The sequence below is a fragment of the Callospermophilus lateralis genome, chromosome 6 (genome assembly GCF_048772815.1).
Source record: "Callospermophilus lateralis isolate mCalLat2 chromosome 6, mCalLat2.hap1, whole genome shotgun sequence".
Lineage (NCBI taxonomy): Eukaryota > Metazoa > Chordata > Mammalia > Rodentia > Sciuridae > Callospermophilus > Callospermophilus lateralis.
This window is the reverse complement of record NC_135310.1, coordinates 121,328,383-121,343,385: the sequence shown is the minus strand read 5'-3', so window position 1 is coordinate 121,343,385 and position 15,003 is coordinate 121,328,383. Positions and strand designations below refer to the sequence as shown.

The following is a 15,003-nucleotide window of genomic DNA, read 5'->3' as shown; positions in this document are numbered from 1 at the left end:
GTAAGGGGCATTGTCACCCTGCAAGAAGGAAGCCGGCCCTTCCCTTCCACACCTGTGAAAGTGAGGGTGTAGATTACTCCAGGGCCTTAGAACCTAGCCAAAGGGGTCTGGATAGAGTTTTCCCATCTGTAATTCAGAACTGGCATGGGCCAGTGACTGCCTTTTAACCTTCTACTTTCTCCCTTTTTGAACAAGAATGCCGGTAGTTCTTACCCTATGCCTGCCTCACAAGTATAAACTGGGTATTTTGGAGGTAGATAATTTGTCCCCAGTCACAGTTCCACAGATGGAGAAGAATCCTATCCCAGGAGTTGTACTGAATTTTTCCCAGGAGCCTCATCTTAAGTTGGACCTGATTTACGGGAAATTTTGGACTATGGGCTGTTGTTACCATAGAATGAGACATAAAATGAATGTATTTTACACATGAGAGAAATATAAGCCATTAGGGCTAGAAGGTAGATGCATGCCAAAGTGACCCCTAATGAGTAACACCCCGGCGTAACCTCCTCCCCTCTATTGCCAATGGAACCTGTGACTTGAATTTAACCAGAATGATGTGGCAAAGGTGATGAGGCTATGCTACATGACAAATGTAATAGGATGTCCTTCCTTTAGCTAGAAGTTATAGGGCAAAAGTGATAGAATATTGCTCCATGGGTTGTGTTTTGTTATGTGAGATTTTATATTAGCATGCTTATTAGATTCTCTCTTGCTGCCTTTGAAATAAATTTCATGTTGTGTTAGCACCTGTAAAAGTCCATGTGGCCTATAGCAGCTGAGTGTGGACCCTGGTCAGCAGTCTGCATTAAAAAGGACCCTCAGTGCTTCACCCCTAAGTAGGTGGATCTTGCCTACTTGAGCTTGGAAGTGGATTCTTCTCTAGTCAAACCTCCAGTTAGCAATGCAGCCTGGCCTAGCTTGATTGTAGGCTATGAGACCTCAAGTAGAGGACCCAGGGAAGTTCCAACTGGACTTATGGCCTACAAGAATTATGAGGAAATCTATTTGTGTTATTTCTAACTGCTGTTCATGGTAATTTGTTTTACAACATTAGGAAACTCAGGCAATCACTGATACTCATTTACCTATTTATTTCACTATCTATTTCTATACTGTTTTTATGCCATTTTACAATGCCCTTTGTTATGTTTTAATTTCAAAAAAATTATTAATTTGTCATTTAGTCTTTATTTTCAATGTGATTTTTGTCTTTTTTTTCTTTCCTGAGTTAACTCATCTCTTTCTGTATTTTGTTCATTTCATTTCTAATTTGAATTTTCCTTCAATTCATGAATGCTTGATTCCATCTGGGTTCTGGTGTTACAGTTCCCTTGGGCTTCATTACTGGTGTTGAAGTCATTCTTGTTCTTCCCTTCATTCTTGTATTGGAGACACTATATGCTAGCTTGCAGAGGCTTTAATAGATCACATCTATTAAAATAGTTTTTGGTTTATTCTGTGAAGTCTATTTTCCTGTGCTATGCACAGTGATTTGTATATTAAGGGAAGGATTTTTGTGGATTGCTGAGTTTCTTAGTTCAAGATCACCCTCTAGTGCTAGTACAGTGCAGTGCAGTTTCAATAATGTATCAGAAGTTAATTGGTCTGATTTTGTGATTCCTTTTTGTTTCTAAAAATACTTCAATCCCTCCACTTACTTCCTTTTTCTTTTTACTGCTATGTCTCTTACAGGAGCCCAAATCATTGAAGTCCCCTCTCTACTCCCAAGATCAACACCTTCCCAAGTCTATCACCTCTGATTCTCTCCACATTCAAGCCCCTTTCATTAAATACCACAGCAAGTGTGGAATACAGCATCCTGTATTCTAGGTCCAAGGCTGGTTTTCAAAATGTCGTTACTCAGAGTAGAAGGTTATTTTCACAAGGTTGATTTTCTGTCTATTCTTCTGAAGTCCTTCATGTACTACCTTCTTCTCCAGTCAGTCTCCATTAGATGAGTCATTAAACCAGTATCCAATGTGACTTTGATAGATTTGGGTATTTATTTCCCTACTTATACATTGATTCAAAATACATAGTATTTTCTGCTTTTTGGTTATACTGTAACAGTGGGTTACATATGAGTTTCTTGTCTACCTTTGAACATAAATCAGAAAAGGACAGTTAGAACATTGTTAGCAAAGTGAATACATCAGTTGGACCAACACTATATCAAAATATATGAGATTCAGTTAAAGTGAGAGGTAGAAGGGAAATTAATCCCTTCAAAATATGTACACTGGGACTTAAGAAATGTTTAATTAATGATATGAGGTTCAACCTTGAGAAGATAGAAAAAAGTCATAGACCTAAAGAAGTATAAGAAAATAAATAAATAAACTAAAAGCAGATACTAATGAAAAAGAAAACTGGCAAACAGAATTATCAAACACTAAAGATGATACTGTATAATGATTAATAAAAATGTATAAACTTGCAGGAAAGAAGAGAGAAAGAGAAATTACCAGTGAGAAAATGAAAGTAGGACTATCATTACAAATTCTACAGACGCCAAAATGACAGAAGGAGATTTATGAAGAGCTTATGCCAACTAAATGAACACCGTATTTTTACATATGATTTAGGTTACATATCAACTAATTATAAAGTAAGACTTATCATTTCTGTTTTACAGATAAGAACACTGGGCTAAAATTATGTACATCAATTGTCCAAAGCTATGTAGCTGATAAATGAAAGAGAACTTAAATTCCTGTCTTTTTTAAAATACACTTTTTTAGTTCTAGATGGATTCAATACCTTTATTTTGTTTATTTATTTTTATGTGATGCTGAGGATCAAACTCAGAGCCTCATGTGTGCCAGGCAAGCGCTCTACTGCTGAGCTACAACCCTAGCCCCCAAATCCTGTCTTTTTAATATGAAGTCCATGCACTATCCTCAGTCTTGCTCAACTCTGCACCATGATGAACTTCAACCTCAGGTGGATGTTGTGACTACAAAGAGGTTATGGAAAAAATACAGATTTTTATTGTAGTATACATGTTGACTAATACTAACTTGAGTGTTGTTCAGGGAATCACTCAGAAAACCTGCATTAAAGAAAAGAAGGATGAGCATGGTATATCATTCAGTTTGAGTACAACATTCTATATCAAATAATATTTGCCTATAGTATACTTCTTAATGTTTGAGAATACTAGCAAATTGTTATTTTTACATGATTTAACCTTCCATCTCCTTCTACTAAATTAGCAAGAGAAACACTTTCTTTCCTCATCAAATAAAGGGAAACCTTGTGTTAGTCATTTTTCAAAATGTTATTCATTCTTTTTACTCAGAGGATTATGTTAAGAACTTTGTTAACTCAAAACATCCAAGAAGTGGTTAAAAGTATAGTGGATACCTGGGCACAGTGATGCACACTGATAATCCCATCAACTTGGGAGGCTCAGACAAGAGGATAAAAAGTTTGAGGCCAGCTGTGGCAAATAAGTGACATCCTGTGACAAAATAAAAATTAAAAAGGGCTGGGAATGTAGATCAGTGGTAGAATTTTCCTGGGTTCAATCCCCAGTGCCAAAAAGGGGGAAAAAGTGTAATGGATAAAGGAGACAGAAAAACAGAAAAAGTAACTAATCTCCCCCAATCTTCCTCAAAGTTGCATGCACAATACACACACAAATGCATTCATGCACATACAAATCTGCAATCTATTATCTGGTAGCAGAAATTTGCCTGGATTTTCCTTTATCCTATCTGAGCTCTGAAACTAGACACTGCTTAATGGTGTTCAGATCTCACGAAATAAAATTTTCAGGCTACTAAACAAAATTTTTTATCAAAAAATAATAGATCAAATTGCAAAAAGTGTTTTGTCTACTACTATAAACTCAAGAGATTTGTAAAGACAGCACGTAAGTTATAATGATAAAAGCAACAATTATGGTGTTTTATACAGAAAGTTAGAAGCTACAAAGTAAACGGAATAGGTTCTCAGTGGATCCAGAAACATCTTCTAATTACAGAGGCATCTATGGAAATAGTGAAGCATAAGATTTTCATTGGCTTTAAAAAATCTATGCCAAAAGTTTTAATGCTAACTTTAGATAGATGTGAAACTCCACAGGGGCTCATAGTTTCTGGGAGGCATAATTAATGGAGACAGTTATCACTAATGAACATATCCACAAACTTCATTTTAAAATATATAACACCATACACAGACAGACCATAATGACCACATAAAGCAGAAAAAAAATCAGGAAGATGTAGAAAAGGACATGTCAGTGTGGGTGGCTCTACTTGATACTACAAATTTTTAAGTATTTGAAAATAGAGATGTTTAAAATTCTGGGGCTTTTGAGACTATGAATGAAGAACTTGCTTAATTGGAAGTACAGAAATAGGTCAAAATAAAATGTTACTTCATTCCTACTAATTGAGATCTTTTTGAGAATAAAGCTAACCCAAAATATAGAAAAACACATGGAAAACAAAATTTTGCTTATTTGATTTCTCTAATGTCCCAGTCACCAAAAATACTAGGAGGAGAGATGTGGAGTGGGGTGGAGTGGGGCATGACACAATGAAGATTTCCTGGAGCAGTAATAATTAATACAGACTCATGGACACCATACAGTGACCATCCACGAGGCTTCCCAGCACATCCACCTCCAGGCTCCTCCCTGGATCTGCACGTTCTGCCAGGGTCCATGGAGGTCCCTGTTCCTCTCCTCCATCTACAGAATGAAAGTTCCCTCTGCTCCATTGTGAATCTGTGCTCCTACAGCATTCAACACAGGGGAAGTTCACAGGCTCCTTCCAGGTCTCTTTGTAAAAGTACTTCAACTGGCAACTGAGGTGTCAGCTCCAGGGGTTTCTCTAATGGGCTGAAACCTGAGACAGCAAGGGTGGCTCTGGGCTCCTCCTAATGGTTTCTTCCAATAGTTCTCTGTAGGTCACTTTCTTTGCCCAGTTCTCATTCCTTCCCTTATTCAGAAAAGTGACTTCTGAGGTTTCCCTTGGAGGAGGGTGGCCAATGAAGAAAGCTCTGATCCTGGGGGCTCTCACCCTGCTGGCCATTGTGAGCCCCTGTGGAGGTGAGGACATAGTGGGTGAGTACATAGTTGAGGATTTAGGACTGTGAGAGAAAACTGAAAAAAATCTGACTGAATTTGTTGCCCCATAGTAGTATATGAAACCACAGTTCCCCTGAATCTGAATTGTTATATTTATTTTCCCTCCAAGAAACCAAAACCCCTAAAACCTAATCTTAGTAGACTAAACTGAATTCTGCAATGTCCACCTCTCACTGAGTATTCACAAAGGGCATTATTGTCTTTCTAAAGTCAGAACCAAATGTTATACTCAAGCATTATTACAGTATTAATTTATGACTACACCATTAATTTATGATAACTCCTGAAATTAGAGATATTTCTCCAAGTATATCGATTTCCTTTCACAGCACCCGAGTATGAACCCACAACTCCTCGCCCACTTTAAAATCTTTCTCAAAGCAATTGTTGATTTATTCTTATTTTATCCATTTTCTTAGGATAACTAAGTCCATAAATGTTTCTGCCATACAGAAAATAGTATGTCACTTTTTAGTTTGTTTCCAACATAATTTATATTTTCCAAGTTTGGGCTTTAGCGGCAAGTAGAATAAATTTGTCTGAAGATCATTAGAATGGGAAAAATTAAAATGATTAGTAGAATGACATTGAGCAAGTCAATTCCATATGTTGATCTTCAGATTTCCCATGTGTATAATTAATTAACACAATATTCTGAGAAACACACAAATAAAAATAAATAATTAAATGTATATTCTAAGTAATAAAGAGCTCTATAAGTGCCAAAGTTTGGCATTATTATAATTGTAACATCTTGTTGTTGTTGTTGTTGTTTTGTCTCAGAAAACTGGGAGAATGTGTGATGGAAAACCTGGGGACTTAGAAATAAGTTAGTCTCAGCTGGTCAGCCCATACTCCAAGTCCTGCCACATCTAACCATCAAAACACTAGAAGGAGGGCAAAACAGATTAAATTACATCATTCTTTAACTGTCTCTGCTTTTCTGTTCCATTTCCACAATACCTTCTTAATCTATAACTCATCCCAGTACATATCAGCCTCCTTTCTAGCCCTTTATACGGTTATGTCATGGTCACTGAAAAAATCATTAAAGTTTAAACTCCCCAAAAAAAAATCCAAGCAAAGAAAAGAATTTAAAAAATGAAACAGAGTGAAATCTTTAAAATACTTCCTAATCATCATTTATTTATTTATCTAACAAAAGTTACTGAATTCCTACTATGTGCCATGAAGTTTACTAAGTACTCGAGGTACAGAAGGGAATAAGACATAACATCCCTATTTCTCATCAAGTATACAATATCATGGAAAAGACAATTTGCATGAAAACAAATACAATTTTTGGTTAATTAAAATTTAAAACATTCATTTTTTAAAACTTGTCTCTCAATTACTTGAAGAGGGAAAAGACAGAAATGGGGACATTGACATCAGACTATGCAAAATAGGAAACCACATGCTATTAGTCCCTTTACCCAAATTTGTATGTTCAAATCCTACCTTCTGAAGTGATGGTTTAGGAGATTGGGTTATTAGAATGACAAAAATGCCCTTTTAATATATTTCTAAGAATTCTCACTGGCTTTTTATTTTTTCTTTCTTTTGTACTAGGGATTAAACTTGGGGTATTTTACCACTGAGTGTATCTCCAATTTTTTCTTTATATTTATGCTTTGAGACAGGGTCTCATGAAATTTCATAGGCCTTGCTAAATTGCTAAGGCTGCTTTTGAACTTGTGATCCTCCTGCCTCAGCTTCCTGAGTCACTGGGATTACAGGTATTCGCTATTGCATCTAGCCTCACTTGCCCCTTCTGCTACATGAAGTTATAGTGAAAAGATGGCTTTCTAGAGAATAGGCTCTGCAAAAGTCACATCTGTTGGTGTCCTGATCTTGGTTTTTCTAAGCCCCAGAATTAAGAGAAAGAGATTTCTGCTATTTATAGTTCAACCAGTTTATAGAATGTTGTTAAGACAGCCCCAAATGGACTAAGATAGAAAATAGGTACCAGGAAAAGGGTACAGTACTAGTGTAACCAGTATGGAAACAGCTTTGGAATTGCAAAATGGATACAGGCTGCAAAGATTTTCTGATGTGTGCTATAAAAGGTCCACACAATCATGGACAGAATGTGAAGGATGATTCTTCCGGAGGCCCAAAAGAAAAAGAAGAGAGATATAAAGAGTGAGCCTCAGTCTCCTTAGTGAATACCTAAGAAATACCTAAGAATCAAAGTAATCCTGAAAAATTGCTTGTAGATTTTCAGAAGTAAAGATTAGTTTCATGAGGCTTCACTTGGAAATGAAGAACATGTTATTAGGAACTATCTGTGGTACAGGTGATCCTCATTATGGCAAAGAATGTGATTGAATTGTGTTTGTATCCTAGGGTTTCCTAGAAGGTAGATCTTGTGAGAAATTAAATTGTATGTTTGAGTAAGGAAATTTCTGAACATAGTGTTGGAGGTGCAACTTGAATATTCTTCATTATTTCTACTATATGATAAATGACTTCAAATGAAGTTGATAATAAAAAATAAGCAGAACTTCAATATTTGGATAATCCTCAGACTATACATATTGTTAAAAATGAGAAGGCCTGTTTGGGAAAGATCAAGCTATGGCCAAGGGACCATTTAATAAGAAGATTAGTATGGATTAGTCATCTCAACCAAAGCCAGGTGCTAGCCTGAAGACAATGGCAAGATGACAATCTTCATTTAAAGAGAAGCCATGAACTGTTATCTCAGGCAATGGAAGAATGACCTCAAATGCATTTCAGAGGTCATTGGCATTGCTACAATCCAGGAAAGGCCTAGAGGGCAAGTGCCCTGGAAACAGTAAAGTCACTGCAGAAAGCCCCAATTAGAGTAATGCCCAGAAGATCCAGGGCAGTACAACCCAGGCACACAGCCAATACCTAGGTAGGGCCACCATAAAGAAAGAGCATGAAAGTGGAGCCTCCCAAATTCATGGGGTCAGTACCTTCTAGAGCCTTGTAGGCCCAAATACTACCCCGGGCAAGACCCATGAGGTCAAAACGTCAAACCAGAGAAAATTATTTTCTATCTGCAAAGTTTTGGACTTGCTCAAGACCTGCCACTCCTTTCTTTTTTCCTACTTCTTCATTTTGGAACAGGCATGTCTACCTGATGTCTACCCCACACCCCCCACCACTATTATACTTCGGAAGCACACAACATGTTTGATTTCACAGCTTCACAACTGGAGAATAATTTTCCTCAGAATACCTTGAATCAGTGATATCTAATTTAGATAATATTTAGATGGGAGTTTGGACTTTAGACATTTATGTTGGTGCCAAAACAAGTCAAAAACCTCTGAGACTCTTGAGATAGAATAAATGAAATTGGGAACGATGAATTTGAGAGCCCAGAAACAGAATAATACAAGGTGTTTAAGATATTTTGTTACAGCAACCAAATACAGTAATGCACTGCAATATTCACAATATTTCCTATGCCTTCTTGTTTATGAAGTTTTTTTCCTCTCCCTAAATCTCACCTGACCACTCTTATCATCATGCTCTGGAATGGTTATTCTTCAGCTGACCATGTCGGCACTTATGGCACAAATATCTACCAGACATATGGTGACTATGACCAGTTTACCTATGAATTTGATGGAGATGAGCTGTTCTATGTAGACCTGGAAAAAAAGGAGACTGTGTGGAGGCAGCCTGAGTTTAGCAATTTCACGACATTTGAAATTCAGAAGGCCCCAAGAAACCTTGCTCTGGTCGAAAAACCTTGGACACTTTGATTACAGATTTCAACTTTACACCTTCCACCACTGGTAAGTGTCCACATTCTGCTTCTCTTCACTGCAACCTACCTCAAAGTCCAGGTCTGGTCTCTTCCATTCCTGGGGGTAGATGTTCTTTCCATTATATAGTAAATTCTTCCCCCTTTTTAGTACATGTATTGGCAAATACTTAGTCCACATCATATTTATTTAATATTTAAATATCCTTGAATATCCTATCCTTGAGCATCCATGAGATGCTCCTTGAATTCCTACACAAGGATATTCCCAACTTCTTGACCTAAGAAGTTCTAAGCTGGTGTCTCTCTCTCTCTCTCTCTCTCTCTCTCTCTCTCTCTCTCTCTCTCTCTCTCTCATACACACACACACACACACACACACACACACACACACACACACATACGCCCTGTGGATTCCCAAAGAGAAGAATGTGCTCTATATTTCAGAGGGAAAAAATAGAAGCTTTAACTGGTATAAAAATTATTCGAAAAGGACAAGAAAATATCTCATTAGTATCTGGGTAATACTAGGCTCCTCCAAAATGATTAAAAATCTCAAGGCACAGTTATCATAAATACCAATAATGTGCTGTTTTTGTTGTAAAAATCCCTGAAGTGGCTGTGTTCCCCAAATCTCCTGAGAACCTGGGCATTCCCAACACCCTCATCTGTCTAGTGGATAACATCTTTCCTCCTGTGATCAATATCACTTGGTTTTGCAATGGGCATTTGGTTCCAGAAGGTATTGCTGAGACCACCTTTTTTCGCAAGAGTGACCACTCCTTCCTCAAGTTCAGCTACCTCGCTTTTTTCCCCTCCACTGAGGATTTCTATGACTGCAAGGTGGAACATTGGTGCCTAGAAGAGTTTCTCCTCAAGCACTGGGTTATGTTGAAATCCCATCATCATTTGTCTACCTTCCAATTCTATCCCCAAGCTACATTCTTTTGCCTTAACCCTTTAACCCCCATTGCCACAACTTTATTTCCCACAATTGCAAAGTTGTCCAATAATTGACTTCACTCTTTCCCAAAGTCTAGGTGTCTTGTGCATTTTTAAACACATGCACCACTTTCCCCACAGACACACCCTGTCCTGTGACTATGTTTCTTTTTTCTCAGAACCTGAGCTTCCAACCCCTATGGAAGAGCTGATAGAGACTGTGGTCTGTGCTCTGGGGTTGGCTCTTGGCCTCATGGGTGTTGTGATAGGCACATCCTCATCATCCAAGTCCTGCATTCCCATGGAACCTCCAGCCACCATAGGACCACACGTGTGATAACCTAGAAAACAGACAGGTAAGGACTCAGATGTGTCATATCTGGAACTGGAGATGGGGAGGCTGGGAGTGCAGGGTTGGCATCCTGTATGCCTGAATGCATTTGGAAAACTTCTGGGCTAGCTGAAGAATGGCTTGACCTTGGGACAGGGGCACAGGCCCCATCAACCTCGTGCTGTCTGCTGTTTCAGATAATCACAATTTAAAGAAAGAAAAGGAATGGTTGGCTGACTCTAGCTCTCTGTGCAGGCCTTGCTATGTGACTTAGACCCACTTCCTGCTCTAGTTTATTGTATTGCTCCTTCCATGCCCTCCTCCCTGCCCTGCTTGAGTGGAATTCATGAAACATTTTTCCCACAGAGATTCCTTATTCTTATAAAATCTTCCAAATTAGTCTTACATGATTGCCTACCTTTCACAGAGAGACCTGTCCCACCCATTTACCTACTTGTCTTTTGGTCACCCTCATCCAAAATCTGTGTGAAAATTAAATAAATATTTTTCTGTGGTGTCTTTGCTTAGAGCATTCTTTTCCTCTGGCTTTTTCCTAGAACTGATTTAAGTCATGTTTAAGAATAGAAAAGCTTATGTTGAAATTTTATCAGATTTCTTAGGTCCTTATCTTCTTTATCAGGCCATATTAATAATACCACAGCTGAAGTAGCAAAATGATATTGTATCATAATAAAAGATTTTTTTTACATTCTGTATTTCCTTTTTGCTCTCACTCTTTCTTTACCATTTTCAAATTCAGTGAATATAGTGAATAATTTATTCCCTAAATGTAGTATTTTTATGAAAAAACAAAGAGCAATGCTTAAGTTTTGAGTTTTCAAATAGCATTCTAAAAGCTATGGAAGAAATAAAAACTTGAAATAAAATAATCTTAAAGTCATAATTTGATTTTCAAGAACATAAAGTCAAAATGTTCTCCACAAATGTTGGATTTGTGAAGATGGAAAAATGATGCAAGATGTCCGATCCCATATTTCACCCCAGATGAGATGGAAGCTTTCTGGATTGGTCAGACAGAAGATAGAAGTGAGAACAATAAAATAAGAAAATGCTGTGTGTTTCACAGCAAGTGCCCCATACTTAGCTCGTTTTGTGGCTAACATCAATGAAAAAAAAAAAAAAAACAAACAGAGAGAGGCAATATACTAGATAAAGTCACCTATAGCAGAGGCAGCTAGAGCTTCATCCCCTATGGACATTTATAATAGTATAAAAACATTTAAATCCACTCCATGCTCAAGCTCATAAATTGAGTTTATTGACATTATATCTTAGGCACTTTTATTATATAAAATATTGTATATTTCCTGAACATGTTAATCACCCAATATTTTAAATGTATGCCCTTCAGTAACCTCAAAATAGGTTTTTGAGGAGATGGTGATGCTAACTCATACCATTTTCACTAAAGGACCTAGTCTAGGTGCATGACATATTTGCATATGGCAGCATAGGAAAAAATACTCTAAAACTGTAGAGAGCAGTGACAGAGAATGGGAGAGCAGTGACTGAGATTGGGGGGTCTCTGATGACCTTAAACCTGTGGCACACCAGGTTCCTGGGAAAGTTTCTGTGCGAGGATACAGGATGCCTAGCTGCTATAGCAATGCCCTGCCTGGGGAGGCTCTGTTCAAGAGTCTCATCAGCTTCAACCTTGATCTCAGGTACACAGCTCCTGGGAATAGAGGAATTCTCATGCTATACAATAACAATGTTTCACCAGCTCTGCTACTTCTGAGCCTGCTGGCTTAACCAATGTACCCTCTTGAGCACTGCACAATTGCTCCTAACATTGCACATTGCAATGTGTATTGCAACTATGGAGAAGCTGCACAGATGTTTTTAATTCTGTAATTTTCCTGAGTATAAAGAATTTTCTAATTCCCCATGGCCCCTCACCAGAACCACCAATTTGGCTATGCTGGTCATAGCATATAATTTCTGAATTTCTTATGATGGAAAATAGTCAAAAAGAATATCCCAGTGGTTTTTTCTTGTTTAAAATACAATTCACTGTATACATTTTATTTACCATTTTGTACACTGTCTTAAAATGAGTGGGACTGCTTTTTTCTTGAGCCATTTTTAACCAAAGCAAAATTACCTAAGTAATACAAAGTGTTAAAATACAGCATAAAGATATGAAATCAGGCATACTAATTCTAGTTAGAAATATAACTATGATGTTACTTTTTTATAATCCATAATTATGTTCATGAAATCACACAAAGCCCCTTATTTGAAAGAAATGCATACATTTGTAGCAAAGTTTTGTGGTTACAAAAAAAAACAAAATATGCACAAAATCAATACTTATTACACTTTTGTGTCATATTCCTAGATGCTTCACCCAAGTTACATGAGGGAAATGGAAAACTGAAATTAGAATCATCAGTGTTATCAAGTAGAGAAACAAATAAATTAAAATCTAGCACCCATCATCAAGAGTACAGTAAATATAATGCTGTCAAAAGAAACAAAGAAAATTGCTAGAAAACTGTATGCATCATATTCTTTCAAACCAGCAGAATAAGTCCAGCATACAATGGAACATAAACTCAATTTTTTTCTTATTAAGGTATAGAAATGCAAGTCCTTTTGAATATTGTCAATGGGTGAAACTTGTTTGCAATGGCAATTCTATTAAGCTAATACAAAATGGGCCAGGAATGCAATTATGGAATCTGGGGGACTGTGTTGATTGCAATTCTTTGATTGGGATATTGGACACTCTATTTTTAATTTTTTAAAAATGAACATCAAAACATTAGATAAAGGTAAATGAGACTACCTTACATCTTAGCAATATTTAGATGGAATAAAAATTAAATACAGTCCACTCTGCTTTTGAAGAGGCTTTGCCTCAGCCCAAAATCTCTATTGCTTGAGGCAGTCTTCTCTGAGAACCCTCAGAAGGCCTCTTCTTAAACACAAATCTATTTTTAGAGGTAGAGCCTTTCTTAGTAGCTGTGTCTTCATGAGACTGATAACCAATCTCTATCTTTTTTGTATACTCTCCCTATATGTGTAGCAGCCTCTCTGTTTTCACATTCAGTAAGTCCATGTTGCTGTCTCATCACCTTTAGCTCTAACATGAACAACAGCTCCACATACATCATCACTGTGGTCATCAAAAGATTCTCCAATAAGACACAGCAGTGTCTCTAGACAAAAGCGGTCAAGGTCACTTTGTCTTTGCCTTTTGTTCAGTGTCATGAGCCATCTTCCACCCCATTTGTTTTTCTCATCTTCCCACACAGGCTCAAAACCATCCTTAAAATCTGAGTAGTCATAGCCAGGCATTAAATTACTAGACAACTAGCTATGGCTTTATACAACCCCAAAGTCTTCAACTGTATCAAATCTAGAGATCAGTAGAAGGTTTGCTTGCCAAGTTTTACTTTTATCATTAAAAAAAAAAAAGAATGCCCATCTATTCTATAGAGGATGCTTTACATAGGTTTCTGGGTTAGCAATCTCCTGATGAGAGTCTGTTTTCTCCTTTTCTGAAGGCAGGGGATTAGCAGTAGGGGTGGTTTCCAGTTCCACAGTCACCATCCTACAGAACCTCCCCAGTGATGTTTGAGGCTAAGTTACAAATGCCAAATTTAGACCTGAAACTGGAAGTGGCAGGTCTCATGTGACACAAATCAAGACAAGAGGGAAGAAGTGAGTATTTCATGGAAAAACAAAAATCTTACAAAGAAACAAGGCAAGAGGGAAGTGGTATAGCAAGTTACTAAAAAGCAGGAAAGCAAAATTTAAAAATAATAAATTAGGGTTTGGTATCCTGTGACCCAGAAGATCTGTTTGGTTCAGATTTCATTCTTGGAGATATTCATTGTTAAAAGCATGAATGTTATATTCTAATTTTTGGTAGCTTCATCAGAATCATTTTCTTTCAAGGTTTGTATTGACAAAAAGAACAAAGAAATGATTTGGATATAAATAAATTATTTTCTCTTGTGTTGTCAAAGTGTGAAAAGAGGTATCTTGCATGTATTGATAATAAAATACCAAAGGGGTTGATAAGTTATTCCTTTGCTTCTAGACTCTGTTTAAGGGTTCTGTAGATCATGTAAAAGGGACACATATCTCTCAGATAAGCAATGTAGAACAACAGTTTCATAAACTCCATCATACTGAAAAACTAGTGATTTCTTATCTTTCTAAATTAACAAAGGAATAAATGCTACTGTAAACCTGTTACTGATCTTGAGATAAGAAATAATATTAGAAAAAAATAAGTATAGATTGAGGGGGATAATTAAGTATAGGTCCACATTCTTGGTAAAATATAAAGTACAGCATATTTCTCTTTGGCATTTAACCTGTCCCTTAATGAGGATCACACAGATAACTAACTGTTTAAGACAAGGACTTAGGTACAGGTGGTTTTATTGGGAACAAGAATGATGGAAAAGAATAGAGAAAGGGTAAAGGAGGGGAAAACACACACACAAGAAAAGGGATGTGTTGTTAAAATTACGACTCTGGGCAATGGAGATGATATTGCTGCAAGGTAGGCAGAACACCTTCCCTAACTGTCATCTAAAGGACAAAAGTCTCACCTATTGTCTTCTACTTCTATTGGTTGAGGACTGCTTCCAGGGGCACTGACACCCTTAAGTTCCTAGGCTACACATTAACATAGGCCAGATGGGCCCTGAAGATGGCTCTGAGTAGTAGGACAAGATGTGCTTGAGGGAGGGAGTCTGGATTTCCTCACAACCTCCCACAGCAACTACAGCTGGCATCACATGGACCACAATGTCATGGTGGAGGTACCATATTCCAGCCCTTCTACTGCCAAGATCCAATGACAACCCTCATTAAACCTATTTTATCACTGAGCCTTCA

General features: G+C 37.3%; 2 pseudogenes; one reads left to right on the top strand and one right to left on the bottom strand.

Moving 5' to 3' along the window:
• Positions 1-5,004: 5,004 nt before the first annotated feature.
• On the top strand, positions 5,005-10,136 carry LOC143401997 (HLA class II histocompatibility antigen, DQ alpha 2 chain-like; annotated as a pseudogene).
• Positions 10,137-13,006: 2,870 nt separating this feature from the next.
• Positions 13,007-13,701, bottom strand: LOC143401995 (eukaryotic translation initiation factor 4E pseudogene; annotated as a pseudogene).
• Positions 13,702-15,003: the final 1,302 nt, after the last annotated feature.